The sequence below is a fragment of the Dromiciops gliroides genome, chromosome 1 (assembly GCF_019393635.1).
Source record: "Dromiciops gliroides isolate mDroGli1 chromosome 1, mDroGli1.pri, whole genome shotgun sequence".
Lineage (NCBI taxonomy): Eukaryota > Metazoa > Chordata > Mammalia > Microbiotheria > Microbiotheriidae > Dromiciops > Dromiciops gliroides.
The window spans coordinates 534,181,320-534,198,193 of NC_057861.1; the positions used below are offsets into that span (position 1 = coordinate 534,181,320).

General features: G+C 42.0%; 1 protein-coding gene and 1 pseudogene across 1 annotated transcript in view; both read left to right on the plus strand.

Moving 5' to 3' along the window:
• Positions 1-16,874, plus strand: part of MAD1L1 (mitotic arrest deficient 1 like 1) — an 899,456-nt gene that overhangs the window by 628,456 nt on the left and 254,126 nt on the right. The gene's annotated exons all lie outside the window — the stretch shown is intronic.
• On the plus strand, positions 3,967-4,449 carry LOC122736546 (annotated as a pseudogene).

Sequence of the window (16,874 nt, forward strand, 5' to 3'; positions counted from 1 at the left end):
CTGTTTGCCTCAGTTTCCTCATCTGTAAAATGTGCTAGAGAAAGACATGGCAAACCACTCCAGTATATCTGCCAAGAAAACTCCAAATGGGGTCACAGAGAGTTGGACATAACAGAAAAATGACTGAACAGCAATAAATAGATAGATAGATAGATACTTAGATAAACAACTGAACAACAGCAATAAACATGAGGATTGTCACCTATTAGAGGCTTTTACCTTTAAGGAACATTTCTCTTACCCTCTAATTCTCTAGTACCTGCAAGATATCATTGTGGCCTGAAGTTCATACACCAATATCCTTGAGTGCTGAACCCTCTTTGACCATTGTTCTTAAATCCTCATAAGTGAAGCTAATTTTAGAAGCCAAAGATTTTGTGAAAGTGGGAATAAAACTGATAAAATTTAAGAAAAGGCTAATTACATTAGAATTGCCAGAGTACTCCTATATTTCAATATAATTGGTTTCCTTTGTAATCCTAAATATTTAATTTGTACATTTTAAAAAAGGGTCTGTAGGTTTCACCAGACCCTAAAGTAGTCCATAATATAGAGGAGGTTAAAACCCCCTGATCCAGGCCAATTTCTTTTTCTTTTTCTTTTTTTCTTTTTTTTTGGTGAGTCAATTGGGGTTAAGTGACTTGCCCAGGGTCACACAGCTAGTAACTGTCAGGTGTCTGAGACCAGATTTGAACTCAGGTCTTCCTGAATCCAGGGCTGGTGCTCTATCCACTGCACCACCTAGCTGCCCCCAATTTCTTTTTTATAGATGAAGAAAATAAAGCCATATAGGGGAAATGATGGCACCATTGATTGGAATTTGAACTCGGATACCCAGCTCCAAAACCAGTATTATACCATGCCATGTCTTTCCCTTGATAGTCAGGGTGAATAATCTAAGTAGAAAATTGGTTAAAACCTTATTGCTGATAAAGCACCAGCCCTGGATTCAGGAGGACCTGAGTTCAAATGCGACCTCAGACACTTGACACGTACTAGCTGTGTGACCCTGGGCAAGTCACTTAACCCTCATTGCCCTGCAAAAGCAAAACAAAAACAAAACCAAAAAAACTTATTGCTGGAAGAAACTGAATGTCTGGAAGATATTAATCTTCAGCTTCAATTGATGGAAGCAAATTCTAAGAAGATTTTCCATCCTCTCCTCAGCACAGCTGTGGGAAGCATGTGAGGACAGCCTGTAGTATCTATTCATTCCTCCCTATTGTATAAGGAGCAGTCCTTGAAGAAGTCTTCCGTTGCTTTCCTGTCTGTGTCTGAGCATCCACACACTGATTATCACCTCACTAAAATCGAGTTCCTAGTGCTAAATTGGTTGAATAAAAATTGCCAGGTTCCTTCTAAAGCAGTTATTCCCATCAGACACACAGGCCACCATCAGTGACAGACAACTAATGTTATTTCCTTTTGGGCTGACAAAAGTACTAGGCCAGGAGTCGGGATCTTGGTTTTTGTCCCATCTCGGCCACTAATGGGTATGACTGTGTGACCTTGGGTAAGTTATTTATCTTCTCTGGGCCTCCATTTGCTCATGTGAAAAATGAAGAGAGTTTGATGAAATTATCTCCAGCTCCAAACTTCAATGATTCTGCCTATGATCTCATTAATAGCCAGATGATCAAGTAATTGGGATGAAGAAAGTATCAACGGGGGCAGCTAGGTGGCGCAGTGGATAAAGCACCGGCCCAGGACTCAGGAAGACCTGAGTTCAAATCTGGCCTCAGACACTTGACACTTACTAGCTGTGTGACCCTGGGCAAGTCACTTAACCCTCATTGCCCCGCAAAAAAAAAGAAAAGAAAAGAAAAGAAAAGAAAAAAGAAAGCATTAATGATACCATTCTAATGCTGAAACTCTTGGTTTTGTCTTTGTATACTCAGCCCCTAGCACAGTGTTTTGCACATACTAGGTGCTTAATTTATTTTTATAGAAAACTGGTAGGCATTTATGAGCCCATTATACATTTTTGGCATTTAGAAAAGCTGAAAAAATTTTTATTCAACACCCTCATATTCCCCTATTCATCAGACTATGTTGAAACTCTGGAGCATTTCCAGATGTTTTTCTTAGTGAAGAATGCCAGAGAGGAAGGAAGCAAAATGGCAGAGAGAAAACTCCCAAACTTTTTCTTCCACAACAACCTAGAAAACACACCAGAACAAATTCTGAAAGAGAAAGCCAAGACAAAGTCAGAGTGAGTCACTTTTCCAGCCCATTGCAGCTTAGGAAGACAAAGAGATCTACATTGTGTAGGGGCTGGACAGCAGCATAAAAGGGCAGTGGGAGTAATGGCAGGAAATACTGCAGTGCCTGGGGACAGTAAGGGGGCTGAGAATGAACACCAGGTCAAGAAGAGAGCCCAAGGGACCCTGAGAGCAAGAAGTAGTGCTGTTGGGTAGCTCTGCTGTCTATTACCCAGCTCAGTGTCATAGATGCAGAGAGGAGTAGGTGTGAGCTGGGGCCCAGCTGGGAACTGAACATAGAACAAATTCCATAAACTTAGCTGTGGGCTCCGAGGCCAGGATCAGAGCAACAACTCAGTTTAACCTTTAGCCCAGCTTACAGTGGAATAACCAGGGCAGTAGAACAGGACCAAAGAGGAGCCAGTGGTTCATTCGCTCTGAACCTACAGAACCTCCCAGCAGGCCAACAGGGACTGAGTCTTGCAGCAGTCTACTGAAGACTCGACTGTACACAGGCCAGCAGACTCAATTCGCAGAGCTCACTGAATAGACCTCATACCACTTTGGAAATGTAGGCATACCTTGGAGAGATTGCAGCTTCAGTTCCAGACCACCACAATAAAGTGAATATCACAACAAAGCAAAGCACACAATTTTTTTTTTAATGGCTAAAAACGTTAACCATCATCTGAGCCTTCAGCAAGTCACAATCTTGTTGCTGGTGGAGGGTCTTGCTTCGATGTTGATGTCCACTGACTCATCAGGGTGGTGATTACTGAAGGTTGGGGTGACTGGCAACTTCTTCTTCTTCTTCTTCTTCTTCTTCTTCTTCTTCTTCTTCTTCTTCTTCTTCTTCTTCTCCTTCTTCTTCTCCTTCTTCTCCTTCTTCTTCTTCTTTTTTTGCGGGGCAATGGGGGTTAAGTGACTTGCCCAGGGTCACACAGCTAGTAAGTGTCAAGTGTCTGAGGCTGGATTTGAACTCAGGTACTCCTGAATCCAGGGCCAGTGCTTTATCCACTGCGCCACCTAGCTGCCCCCTTGCAACTTCTTAAAATAAGACAACAATGAAGTTTGCCACATCAGTTAACTCTTCCTTTAACTTGAACATTTCGAGGCCACTGTAAGGTTATTAATTGGACCAATTTCAATATTGTCCTGTCTCAGGAAACAGGGAGGTCTGAGGAAATGGAGAGAGATGGAGGAACAGCCAGTCAGTGGAGTAATCAGAATACACATATCATTTAGCAGTTAAGTTCCCCATCTTATATAGGCTTGATTCATTTCACCCCAAAATAATTACAATAGTAGAATCAAAGGTTATTGACCACATATCGCCATATCAGATATAATAATAATATTGAAAAAGCTTGAAATACTGTGAGAATTACCAAAATGTGACAGAAAGACACAATGTGAGTATATGCTGTTGAAAAAAAACGGTTCCAATAGATTTACTTGACACAGATTTTCACAAACCTCTGCTTTGTAAAAAAAGTAAAATCTGCATAGCTCAATAAAATGAGGTGAGCCTATATTGAAAACTTGCAGGTCCCTAAACTGAACCATGAAAACAGTAGAAGGATTTAAAGGATAGGAACTCAGACTATTCATTCCCTCATACCCCAAAATGAACAAAGTCCAACACTAATTTAAAGCCCAAAGTCAAGATGTAGGCTGGAAGAATGAGCAAACATAAAAAGAAACCAACTGTAAAGAGTTACTCTGGCTTTCCGCCAGCTCCGCCATATTCCAGTGAATTGCCAAAATGACGAACACAAAAGGAAAAAAGAGAGGGACATGATACATATTTTCTAGGCCCTTTAGGAAACATGGTCTTGTCCTTTTGGCTACGTATATGGGAATATACAAGAAAGGTGATATTGTAGATATCAAGGGTATGGGCACAGTTCAGCAAGGAATGCACCACAAATGTTACCATGGGAAAACTGGACGGGTCTATAATGTTACTCAGCATGCTGTAGGCATTGTTGTAAACAAACAGGTTAAGGGCAAGATTCTAGCCAAGAGAATTAATGTGCGTATTGAGCATATTAAGAATTCTAAGAGCAGAGATAACTTCCTGAAGAGGGTAAAAGAAAATGACCAGAAGAAGAAGGAAACCAAAGAAAAAGGCACCTGGGTTCAACTGAAACATCAGCCTGCTCCACCCAGAGAAGCACATTTTATGAGGACCAATGGCAAGGAACCTGAGCTGTTGGAACCAGTCCCCTACAAATTCATGGCATAAATGACTAAAAAACATAATAAAAAGATTCTTGGATTATGAAAAAAAAAAGTTACTCTGGTGACAAGGAAGCCTAAGACTCAAACACAGAAGAAGACAACCAACTTGAAAACATTTATAAGCAGAGCCTCAAAGAAAAGTGCAGGTGTAGAAGAGGTAAAGAGGGGCAGCTAGGTGGTGCAGTAGATAGAGCACCGGCCCTGGAGTCAGGAGTACCTGAGTTCAAATCCGGCCTCTGACACTTAACACTTACTAGCTGTGTGACCCTGGGCAAGTCACTTAATCCCAATTGCCTCACTAAAAAAAAAAAAAAAAAAAAAAAAGAGGTAGAGAAAGATCTAAGAAAACAAAAAAGATTTTTAAAACCAGTTAAGAGCAGTAGAGGAAAGAATGGTAAAAAGAAGCATGAGCTAGGGAAGAAATATTTGAAAAAAGAATGAACAGTTTGGAAGAATTCCCAGTCTTGGATTTGATTTTCAGTGTTTATGACACCTTTATCCAACAATTCTTGCCACGTCAAGGCTGAGGCCCAGTGTTATTCATCCATCAGACTTTCTGAGCAGTATGAGTAGAGATTCATTCGCATCCTAGAATCCAATGTCCTGATGGAGGTAAAGGCATAAACCTAGGTTCTAGTTCTGGCTCTGACTCTTGCTAGCTTTTCATCCTGGGAATGTCACATAACCTCTCTAGGCCTCAGTTTCTTCATTTGTCAGATGGGGACAGTAATATCTGTCCTGTTACTACAAAGGCCTGTTGTCAGTCATTCGATAAACTTTTATGAAATGCTTACTATGTTCCACGCACCGTGCTAATCCCTGGTAATACAAATACAAGACAGTCCCTACCCTCAAAGAACTTAGATTCTGCTGAGGGAGAGGGAAGAGGGGAAAGGAGGAAAGGAAATACACATTTATATGGTACCTACTCTGTGCCAAGCACTACGCTCAATGTTTTTGTTTTATAAATATTATCTCAGATGATCCTTGTAACAACCCTAGGGGGTAGGTACTATTATTATCCCCATTTTACAATTGAGAAAACTGGGGTAGACAGAACTTAAGTGACTTGCCCAGGGTCATACAACTAACTAGTAGGTATCTGAATCTTGATTTGAACTCATGTCTTCCTGAGTCTAGGCCCAGTCCTCTATCCACAGCACAGCACAGTTGTCTCTAATGAGAGAAGACAACCCAAAGAAGCAAGATCTGAAGCAGGAAGAGATGAGGGCAGGGATGGAGGCTCAAAGATTGAGAAACCTAGAGTACAGCCGGGTGAGAAATGAAGAGAAGGTTGCCCTTTGAAAATGGGGATTCTAGAATGAGCCATCCAATCAGAGGGAGAGACTACAGGAGCAGAAGACGTTCCCTATGTGTGGATTCCAGGCTAAAGAGATCTATGAAGATGTTTCTGGGGCATGTTGGGAAAACCCCAAGTGCAGCCTAGTGAGAAATGAAGAGATGGCTGTCTTAGGCCCCTGTATGTGAAAGTGCTTTGCAGGTTTGAAAATGTTTTGCCGCAGGAAATTATGATGATAATGGTTGTTATTTATGTTGCCTGTGTTTGAAGCCCTGTTTTAACCAACCAAACATACCATTCCCTGGTAAGAACTATATAGTAGCTCTGCCATCTCTGGGGTTTGATTAGGAAATATATCAGGAAAGCAGGTCATGGAGAGGGTGGAGGGAAAAGCTGCCTACTTCTGAGACCCTTTCCCAAGGGCAAGAAAACTATAGCTGAGCCACCTGAGGGCTTATGATATGCCAAAGCTCTATGTTTCCTTTGATGCCACACAGGATAGCACATTGGCAGATTTACTTTAAAATATCTGATTCAGCCTGTTCATCTCTGAAAGGCCTATTAATGATATTCAGTTTTAGATCTACTGTGTCTTCCTTTCAAATTGCTAGGTGGTTCATTCATTCTCATTAAGCTCCATGTATATGACCCTGTCCTTGGTGCTGGAGAAGAACAGGGTTGCAGAGAACTGCAATCCAGTTTGCTATTGATTACAAAAGCTGTGATGAGTTGTGTCTGATTTAGTCAGATAGATTTCTTTTTCTGTTGGGAATTAGGAGCAGTGGCCTGAAATAGGATTGAGTGGGATATCTAGTTTTGCTGTGATGAACTCATCACAAGGCCAAAGGACTTGCTTTGTTAAGAAGTCTCCTGAATGTACTGTGTTCTGCTACGGTTACTCAGAACCCTCTAAGGCGATAAAATATAATCCCAGCTGAACTGTTTGCCATACTTTCATCTAGTAGCTTTAAAAATACTTGTTCCTATGGGGGTTTTACACCATTACAATTAAGGGATGCTGGGCTCTGGTAAGTCTCTAAGATATTAGGGAACCAGCATTATGTATAGCCAGAGTAGGTAATCACATTTACAATGTGTAACTTCTAGGGGCTGAGAAGACCCACTGCTTGGTGGAATTCTCTACTCTCCACTTAATGATAGCTTACATTCTATCTTAGATGAAGTCATTCTCTTTGTCTTAAGGAATTCATCAGCATTAAAATGTAAAATTCCTGTAAGGGATAACAGTTTAAACTCTTTTCCATCATACATAAAAATGTATTTTCTGTATTTTCTTTGTAGGGAGAACAAATCAGAGCATTGGGCTTTTGAGGAGCAGGGAGAAGGGGATACAACAAAGGGCAAGAAATGACTCAAAAAGGAAACTAGTACAATGGAAAGAGTCCTGGGTTTACAGTCAGAAGCCTGGTGCTTTCCATCCATGGCCTTGGGCCATGTAACCTCACTGGAGCTGAATTGCATTTGTAAAATGAGGGGTTTGAACTAAATGATCTCTGGGTTGTTTTCTGGTTCTCTGTTTATGATGTTTACCCAGGGAAGCCCCTGGACAAATATGATTGACTTCACAGTTTTATCATTAGTTTTATTTTATGTTCTTCAGCTTCTGGCTCTGCTGCTCTGAAGCCTCGATATTTGTTGACCTTAGTTTAGTGGTAGAAATGTGATTTAGGTCCAGCATTGGACTCCAAGGGTTATATTTGTCTGTTCTAGAGTAATCAAAGGAAGTGGCCACCATGTGGAGGCAGTGAGGAGGAGAAAGGAGAAGAATGTCTTTCTTAATGAGCCTAGCACTGGAATGGGAGAGCTCTAAGGTGGTCCAAATACCACACACACACACACACACACACACACAGAACCTTCTCAACATGTCTCAGAAAATTGAGTTTCAAACATTACTGGTAGGATGCATATTGCTTTATGGGCCTTCAGCTGAGACTATTTTAATTGAACAGTACACTTGGGGAAATGTGAAGCAGAGTCCATTTTAATCCATTTTCACTATGTGTATGCAATGTATAATTTTGAAAAATGTATTCAGAGGTCCTCTTCAAACTTGCATTTCAGTATTTGCTACAAGGAACCTTTGCATACCCGCATATTTCAATTTGCATAATGGTAGAACAGCCTTTTTTCTGCTTCCGAAAATGCTTCCTCCCAAAGATGTTGAAGTTCAGGAGCATGCAGAGTCTTTGAGAGCTTAGGTGGGAAGCTAATAGTCAGGTTGAATCACTGTCTTTTTTCCACTTCCTTCCATTTAGGAGGAATGTAGTGGCCCAGAGAAGGGGCAGCATTGGAGGTAGATGACCCAGGGGATAAGAAGGACATTATTACTGTTCATCTCTAGGGTGTAAAACATTTGATATATTCCAACTCAGAGAGAAACTCACTTTTCTTAGAGTCCCTGGGGGAACAACAACAGCAAGGAGGAAGGAGTTTGATTAAAATGTTCTTTATGCAGAGATGGGCTGGGTGTGCATAGAATTAAAATGCAATACTTATTTTTCCCCTTCTACTGATACTCATACCATGAGTCTCTTTCCCTTCCAGAACCCAGAGATTTGGGGATTCAGGTTACCAACTCATCCTAGTTAATGTGCTTACTAATATTTACTCTGTGTCTAGTGCTGAGTTAGATTCTATGAGGTAGAGGAAGTAGCAGACATGCTCCCTACCCCCAAGTGGCTTGTGGTAGAGGTGGTGAGACAAAAGTGAATGGTAGTGGGGCAGCTAGGTGGTGCAGTGGATAGAGCACCGGCCCTGGAGTCAGGAGGACCTGAGTTCAAATCCGGCCTCAGACACTTGACACTTACTAGCTGTGTGACCTTGGGCAAGTCACTTAACCCCAACTGCCTCACAAAAAAAAAAAAGAAAGAAAAAAAAAGTGAATGGTAGGGGCAGCTAGGTGGCACAGTGGATAGAGTACTGGCCCTGGATTCAGGAGGATCTGAGTTCAAATCCAACCTCAGACACTTAGCACTTAATAGCTGTGTGACCCTGGGCATGTCACTTAACCCCAGTTGCCTCACCAAAAAAAAAAATAAAAAGTGAATGGTATGCAATTATATAAATATAACTAAATGCTTAATTGTACTGTATAGCCAGGGTGACTAGAAGTCTCTGATTTTTAAGTATAAAAGTTTACTTTTGATATACCCTTTGTTAGATTTTTGTCTCCTCATTTTTGGTTCAGAAAATGTGATCATCATATAAAAGAGGTCATAGGAGAGAAGTCAGTGAAGAATGGATGCAGTTGTCAGAGGCTTCCTAAAGGAGCTGAGGTCTTGAGGGATGCATACAAATTGGGTAAACAAACAGGAAGGGGGAGGGTGATAAGGAATAACATAAGCAAAGGCATAAAGGCCAAAATGAAGGTGACCTGCTTATGAGACAGTGATGAGACCAACCCGATGACAGCAGAAGTGCATATCGAGAGATAATAAAAAACAAGTTTGGATAGATAGGCTTGACCCAGATTGCAGAGGGGCTGAGAGGCCGGATGAAGAAGTTTAGATTTGAGACAATAAATATTTGTTTGGAAGCCTCTGGTAGCATTTCTATAAGGTTTCCTCTTCCCCGTAGACTGTATACACCCTCCTCAAAAGAGACAATTCTCGTCTTCAGGGATCCGTTCAAGTTCGAGGTGCGACTTTATCCCATCTTGTATCATTGGGAAATAGCATGGTATTAACATCAGTCCTGAACTGCACTGGACCAAGTGGCCTTGACGCAGTCAGAGACCTGAAGTGGTACCACATCAGCCCCAAAGTCACAGTATCTTAGAATGGGAAGGCTTTTGAGAAGTCATTGAATTCAGCCCATACCTAACCAAGAATCCTACCTCCACCTCTAAGAAATGATCGTCATCTAGCTTCTGCCTGAATCTCTCCTCTGGTGGAGAGAGGGGGAGAACGCCTGCCACTGAAGCAGCCCGTTACACCTCTAGTCGGCTGTAATTGTCGGGAAGCTCCCTTACATAAAACCTAATTCTGCCCATTTGAAACTTCTGCCCTCCGGGGCCAACCAAGAGAAGTCTAATCCTTTTACCGCCTGGCAGTAGGACAGAGAACCAAAGAAGCCACTGTGAGTTTAGGCTTCGCTGAGGGAGGTTCTGTGTCCAGAACAAGGAAGCTAATAGTTCCGCTGGACTGTGCCTAGTCAGGCCATGTTTATGGTAGTGTGTTCAGTCCTGAGCACCACATTTCAGGAAAGATCTAGGAAGGCCAGGGTATGTCTATAAAAGGGGGGCTAAGATCATAAGAAAACCAGCTCCCATCCCATACAACTTCATTGAGAATATCACTGAGAGGATTCATTAAAGGGAACCAGGATGGCAAGAGGGCTGGAGCTTATACCTGCCCTATGCAGATTGGCCAGAATGACTCAAGGTGTGTAGTCTAGAGAAGAGCAGGCTTGGGGAGCGAATGCTGTTTTCAAGCATTTAAAAGAAGGGCTGCCATGGGGAAGAAGCTTTATACTTTTTCTACCTGACCCCCCCCACACACACACACCCAAGTGCAAAACTAGGAAAATGAGTAAAAGCTACAGTGCTCCAGGTTTCGACTCAATGTAAGGGAAAGCTTGCTCCCTGATAAATCTTTCAGCAAGTAGAATGGCCTGCATTAAGAAGTGGGGGGGCCTGGGGCAGCTAGGTGGTGCACTGGATAAAGCACCGGCCCTGGATTCAGGAGGACCTGAGTTCAAATCCAGTCTCAGACACTTGACACTTACTAGCTGTGTGACCCTGGGCAAGTCACTTAACCCCCATTGCCCCGTGCAAAAAAAAAAAAACAAAAAAAAACAAAAACAAAACCAAAAGAAGTGGGAGGCCTTCTAGCAGAGGCAGGACTAGAGGGCCACTTGTTGGAGATGGTAGGAAGCGATTCTTGTCATGGCCCTGGTTGCTTTAAATCAAAGGAGTCAGATGTGCAGCCCACAACCCTCTCAAGTGCAGCCCCAAAAAGATATCAATGTAATTAGGAAAGATTTAATGAAATAAATAAAAATACCATGAAACATAGATAAGCACTACATTTTAAAGCTGTCAGTCTGACACCTGCCGGGATCCGGATGTATGGTTTATTGGGCCCCATTTCTATTTGTGTTGACACCACTGCTTTTGATGACCCTTGAGGGTCTTCCCAGCTCTTAGACGAGGCTGTAATTTAGATGAAGATTGCTGTCATTATATCCTCTCTGGCTTCTTTTTTCTAGGCTCCACACCCCTAGTTCCTTTACCCAATTAACATACAGCCTGTGCTCTCCTGGTTCCTCCCTTACAAACATTCTTATCTGGCCAGAGGTCTCAGCCTAGAGATGGAAACATCTATAACACTTCTAATAAATGCTCATCCATCAGTAAATGGAGTGGAAAAGCCATAGGTTGCAAGCAAGCTCACATGCAGGACCTGGTGTTCTCAACCAGAGAACAAGCATTATCTCCCACTAACCTTCAAGGTGATAAATCACTGGCACAAAAACTAGGAACCCCCTGTAAGCTGATTTGGAAGCTTAAACACCTTGATTCCTCTCTCCTGCTCAGGATGTATTTCACTAAGAAGCAGGGCTTTGATAGAACCATCTCTGAAGCTGACATTTTGCTACTTAGAGCCTTGATAGAAATATTCAGTAAAATCCTGTAGGGATTAAAAGGACTGTGTTTGGAACTCCTCTGTGGAACCAGGAGTTTTGGCTGGAAAGACAGGATTGGCTAAGAGAAGAAGGCAAGCAACCAGCCTACAAGCAATGTTGGAGCAGCTGATATTGGTAGGGTGATGGTAGGCACTAGGGCATGAGAAGAGAATCAAGGTTAAATGTATTCTTGTTGGGAAAACATAAAACTTTCAACATGCATCATTTATAGTCATGCAAGTCAGGTTTGGCAGATTCGAACACAGCAGTGGACACAAGCCCAAGCATACTGGTAGAAAGATTAGGGCCCATTCAGTTTCACAAAATAAAACAAACCTCCAAGTGAGGCAGTTATAGAAGCTCAGAGAGCTCAAGTCCAACATCACTACTGGAGCCATCAGGTCCCCTCTAAAAAACATCTCCCCAGGGCAGCTAGGTGGCACAGTGGATAGAGCACCGCCCTGGATTCAGGAGGACCTGAGTTCAAATCTGGCCTCAGACACTTAATACTTACTAGCTGTGTGACCCTGGGCAAGTCACCTAACCCCAATTGCCTCATCAAAAAAAAAAAAAAGCCAGAACAAAAAACAAAAACAAAAACAAAACATCTCCCCGAGGGCAGCTAGGTGGCACAGTGGCAAAAGCACTGGCCCTGCAGTCAGGAGGACCTGAGTTCACATCTGGACTCAGACACTTGACACTTACTAGCTGTGTGACCCTGGGCAAGTCACTTAACCCTCATTGCCCCACAAAAAACAAAACAAGACCCCATCTCCCCAAAATGGTCATCAGGCCTTTGTTTGAAGACCACAGTTGATAGAGAACTCAATTTCCAAAGCAGCTCCCTTCACTCTAGAAGAGTTCTCATTCTTAGGATGCTTTTCCTTTTATTTGGAGATGTTCAGAATAAGTTTATTCCCTCTTCCACATGATAAAAACTGTATCACATTCCCCCCTGAGCTTTCCCTTCTTCAGGCTGAACATTGCTAGGTTTTTCTACCGATCCTTGTGTAATATGCTCCACGTCCCCTTACACAGCTTCCTCTGAACACAGGCTCATAGATTTAGAGCCAGAAGGGACATTAGAAGCCATCTAATCTAGCCCCTCTTCATTTTATCAATGAGGGGGAAAAAGAGATCAATGACATCCCTAAATCCCAGGGGAAATACCAAGGTAGAATTCAAACTCTTGATGTGCGATTCCAAAGCCAGTGCTTTTGCCATTGGCCCACGGGTTCCAGCTTGTCATTGTTCTTCCTAAAAATGTGGTGCCCTGTACTCCACATACATAATCTGATCGAGGCAAAATACTCTTCCACTCTTCCTTACCTCCCTCGTTCAGTACGCTGGGTTTCTCTTAGGCAGCCTAAGCCTTTTTTTGAGCCCCTGTCACATTGTTGCCACATACTGAGCTGAGAGTCCACTAAAACTCCCAGGCTTTTGAATAATGGCAGCCGTCCTGGACTACAGCTAATACCTTTGAAGCCCTTAAGATCTATTTGGTCTGTCCTTCTTCCAGGTGTATTTTCCTAGGTTTTAAAAGAGACTTTATCCCATTCAAATGGTGAGGGCCTACCCAGGGCCTGGTAGTGTAAGATGTTACAGCCGCATTTTCTGGTGTGAATTGAAATTGTCTGTGGGCTTGGTGTCCTCCCTCGTGAGGTTCCACGGGGTCAGATCCCAGTGTTTTTGCTTAGATTTCTCACTGATGCCACTTTTTTTTCCCCTCTCATTAGAAATTTTAATTCTCTTGAGTTCTTAGCACTTTCATGATAGGGGCTGGCACCTGCAACACTGGCAGACAGGTAACAATTCAGGGTCCCCTTCTGGGTGTGTGCTTATTTTATTTTAGTTGTTTACAGCTGAATTCTGAAGAAAACCTTATTTAGACATCATCTCCACGGCCCTCCATTCCCCCGGCCTACCCTCCAAAGCCAGAATTCTACCAATGTCCTCATACTACGATGAGGTAGTAAAACTGTGCCCCCAGGACACTTGGGTAGCAGCTTTAGATTCTGAGACAGGTTCTTTTATACAGATGGAGCTAATCTGCTTTTAATTTATTCACTTTTCACCTCTGGGACTTCCTCTTCCTAGGAGAGATTTTCCCAGGCTTGATTCATTTATTCTCTTTGTCTGACTCTGCCTGGGGCAAGCCTAAAGATTCCCTACCACTTACAGTTCTTGCTCTTTAGTTCCTTCTGTTACTGTCAAGATTTTCTTCTTGGGTCCCCAAAAGAGTTAACTTTTGTGTGTTCTCTTCCCACCCCATCCCCTTTCTCTCATTCCTTGGCCTCTCCCTCACTAGGGAGCATTCTCTCTCTAGTCCATTCAGGTTGTTGAACCATTTCTATCTTCTTCTTTCCTAATCTGCTCCTATCTGAAGAATTCATTACATTTCAAATCCAAGGCCTTGCTGCATACATTAGCAGGTTTTAATAGACTGCCACAACTCAAAAAGGAGAAAAAGAGAGAGAAGATTTAAAACTCTTGTCTTGCCGAAAGCAGACAGATTGACTCGAAAATGATTCAGTCAATAAAAGATGAGTTTTGAAAAGGCTTCCTTCTACTCAAAGGGAGCTCGTATTCCAGGGAATTAGGTTTTTCTAAGCCCACTGTTAGAAATTAATAATACATACAGCATGTAAAATGGATTTAGCTCTCTACAGCCTTACACAAACATATCTTTGACTTGCTAAATGTGACATGACTACTAGGATTTTCCAGCCCTCATCCCAATAGTTTGTCATTCCTCCCAACAATGTGACCCCTGTGGAATTTTTCAGTGCATTGGAAAAATTTCTCTATAAAGTTTGCTGTCCTTCCTGTTGGCATTTCATCCTTCCTCCATCTTCTCACACAACAGATATCCTGATTAGCCCTATCCTGTGACAGGTTTGTTTAGCTAGAAGCAACCTTATGTTCAGGTTCAGCAACATTAAACAGCTCACGTTTCCTTTAATATTTCATGGGCCAGAACTGGTTACCATATTTGTCCTTTAATAGGCAGATCTTTCTAGCTGTGAAAGGCTGGGAAAGTGTTCATTTTCCAAGGCCTGAACCTCTCCAACGCTGAGTAATGCTTTCTTACTGTCACTCCTTCCCTTCCGTGCCCTTGAAAGTCATGCTGGGGAAGGACTTCTGCTCAAGATGGCTGCTGGAACAGGGGCAGGCTGCCCTTCTGCCCTGTGAGAACTCCATCAAAACCCAGAAATCCTCACCAGACCAAATAATGATCTAGAAGTAAAAGGTTACACTAGGGTAGAATGGAGAAAGAAGAGGGCAAGATTTGATATTTCCATAAGTGGCATGTGTGAGAAGAATATTCGAATGTGGGGATGAACCTCACTTTCATTTTTTTTTTTTTTTGGTGAGGCAATTGGGATTAAGTGACTTGCCCAGGGTCACACAGCTAGTAAGTGTCAAGTGTCCGAGGTCAGATTTGAACTCAGGTGCTCCTGACTCCAGGGCCGGTGCTCTATCCACTGCCACCTAGCTGCCCCAGAACCTCGCTTTCATTTGAAGCAGACAATGGGTAGGGGTGGGGCAGATTTGTTAATACTAGAGAGGGAATAATCTCAAACAAAGCAAACTTCCCCATAGTAAAGTGGGGATTAAAAGGAAAAAAGGAAAATAATGGAGTATATGGGGATGTCTTTCAATTGAGTCATAGCTGAACAAATTGTGGTTTGATGAATGTAATATAATACAATTTCACTGTAAGAAATGATGAAAGAGATGACTGCAGGGAAGACTGGTTAGGATGGATGGATGTAGAGTGAAGTAGGCAAAGAGAGGAGAGCAGTGTATGCAAGGATGACAACACTGGAAAGAAAAACAACTTTGAAAACAACTCTGCTCGGAGCAAGGATCCACTATGTCTCCAGAGGACTTGAAGATGAAGGATGTTCTCTACTTCTTAACAAAGAGGTGATGGACTCTTGAGGTCCTGATTTTTTTTTCTTATTTTTTTTTAGTGTGGCCGACTGTATGGAATTGTTTTGTTTGACTATGCTTATTATTATGTTTTTTAGTTGGGGACAGTGGAAGGAGAACCCATAAGGTTATCAATACTGATGACAAAATAAAAAAGAGCCATTGAAAAAAAATTAAGTTCATTATAAAGAAAGAAAAAAGGAAGTTCAGAAGAAAACACAGATAGGCAGGACAGATTTAGAAGTTCTGTGTGGATTTTACTATATCCTCTTTTTTTTTTTTTTTTGAGGCAGTTAGAGTTATATGACTTGCCCAGGGTCACACAGATAGTCATTACTATATGCTTTCAAAAAAATGGTATGAAATAGAGATTCACAGTTTCATAAACAATTCTCATTTAGCATATGTATCTTTTAAAATTATATATATGTGTGTGTATATATATATATATATATTTTTTCAATTAGCAAGCATTTATTGTTTCTCCTCCTTAACCCCGCTTCCCTCTGGGGAAGAAGGGAAAAAAATAAAAAAGTCTTTGTAACAAATATACATAGTAGCTAGGTGGCACAGTGGCTAAAGCACAGGCTCTGGATTCAGGAGGACCTGAGTTCAAATCTGGCCTCAGACACTTGACACTTGTGTGACCTTGGGCAAGTCACTTAACCCTCATTGTCCCACCAAAAAACCAAACAAACCCCCAAACCAAAATATATGCATAGTCACGCAAAACAAATGACCACATTAGCTATGTCCAAAAATGTGTGTCTTATCCTGCATTATCCAGTTCATCACCTCTCAGAAGCTGGTGCCACTCTTTATCTCTGATCCTCTGGAATCATAGTTGATCATTTCATCAGTTAGAGTTCTTAAATCCAAATTCCTCTTTTTAACAATGTGGTTGTTATTACATAAATTATTCTCACTTCACTCTGTGTCAGTTCATACAAGTCCTCCCAGGTTTCTTTGAAATGGTCCTGTCATTTTTTAGGGCACAATCATATTCCATTGCATTCATATACCACCATTTGTTCAGCCATTCCCCAACTGAGAGGTACCCCATTAGTTTCCAGTTCTTTACCACCATAAAAAAAAGTTGCAATAAATATTTTTGTACATATTGGTCCCTTTCCTCTTTGATTCTCTTTGTAGTATAGATCTAGTAGTGGTATCACTGGGTCAGTAAAGGGCATGCACAGTTTAATAACATTTTAGATATCCCAAATTGCTTTCCAGAATGGGTGTACAACTTTTCACCTTCACCAGCACTTTATTAAGGTGCTGCCACAAGTCCTCCCAATATTTCTCACTTTTCTTTTTTCTCAACTTTACCAGTCTCTTGGATGCAAAACAAGACAGGGCTTGACAGGGCTGGGCAGGGGGAAATGTATTATGCACTTCCTTTGTCCCTGGCACTCTGCTAAACACCAGGGGTACAAATACAAGTGGAAAAAAACAACAGAAAATCTTTGCCCTCAAGGAGTCTATGTTCTAATGGGAAGAAGACTGACGCACAAAAGGGAGCTGAAGAGGTCGGGGAAGGG